The sequence below is a fragment of the Cibotium barometz genome, chromosome 13 (genome assembly GCF_041138505.1).
Source record: "Cibotium barometz isolate CiBa-2024 chromosome 13, ASM4113850v1, whole genome shotgun sequence".
Lineage (NCBI taxonomy): Eukaryota > Viridiplantae > Streptophyta > Polypodiopsida > Cyatheales > Cibotiaceae > Cibotium > Cibotium barometz.
The window spans coordinates 33,454,115-33,455,043 of NC_141058.1; the positions used below are offsets into that span (position 1 = coordinate 33,454,115).

General features: G+C 37.5%; 1 protein-coding gene across 5 annotated transcripts in view; it reads left to right on the forward strand.

Moving 5' to 3' along the window:
• The window catches only part of EMB3006 (embryo defective 3006), a 10,245-nt gene extending 10,144 nt beyond the window's left edge, over positions 1-101 (forward strand). For all 5 annotated transcript variants that reach the window (XM_086807411.1, XM_086807407.1, XM_086807409.1 and 2 more), the window contains one exon: positions 1-101. This exon is cut by the window's left edge and continues 180 nt beyond it. The gene's annotated coding sequence lies outside the window, so the exon portion shown is untranslated.
• The last annotated feature ends 828 nt before the right edge of the window (positions 102-929 follow it).

The following is a 929-nucleotide window of genomic DNA, read 5'->3' on the forward strand; positions in this document are numbered from 1 at the left end:
TTGATTACCCTACCTTTCACTCACAGTTACAAGTAGGCCTTTCAAAACATTCAGAAATGGCAGTCTTGGGTAGATGAATAGATATAGACCTTTACTTTTTGTCACTTGCTAGAGTTTACATCTTATTGTACATTTCTTTGTTCGATTGGTGTAAGTTAATCTACAAAGCTTTAAAAAAGGCCTTCACTTGAGAGTTCTTAAAATTCACTTCACAGCATTCGGTACTTTTTGCCCTTTTATGAATTACAACACTTTTAGTGCTCAACTTATCAGGCATCTTAGTGTCCAACTTTACACACTTTTAGTGTCCAACTTTACACACCCCCTCATCTGCGCCTTAAAAAAAAAAAAAACTAGTGGGAAACGTCCGAGTGGAGGAGAAGACCCACAATTAGAATACATAAAACATGAGGTAAATTATAAGCCCAATTGTCCAACTATGAGACATCTAAAATTCAAAAGCAATCAAAGAACACTTGTAGTTGATGCAAGGGAAGATCTCCAAGGTCGAATGAATCCTGAAGAGATAAAAGAGGAATCTCTTGGAGAAAGCAAAACAGGGAATATCTTGTGGCAAAGATCTGTTGATTTTTGGCATGATAAATGAACCATAGGGCCCAAAATCTAATCCACGCAATGAAAGTATCAAATTTTGGTGAAGTGGGGGTAATGTTGCCAAATAGCAAAAAAAAAAAACCCAAAAGATTTGCCCATAAATCTCACACGAGGATAACTTGACAATCTGTCTAGAAGAGTGTGAGAATGGGGGCAAGACCACAGAAGATGACAAACTGTCTCATGTGGATGTGAAAACCTACAAGATGTAGGAGCAATACGTCTTTTGGCCAAAAAAACTACCAATTGGTAATGCACCAAGGAGGCATCTCTAGAAGAAGACTTTTTGTTCGAGGAGTAATTTACTCTTCCAA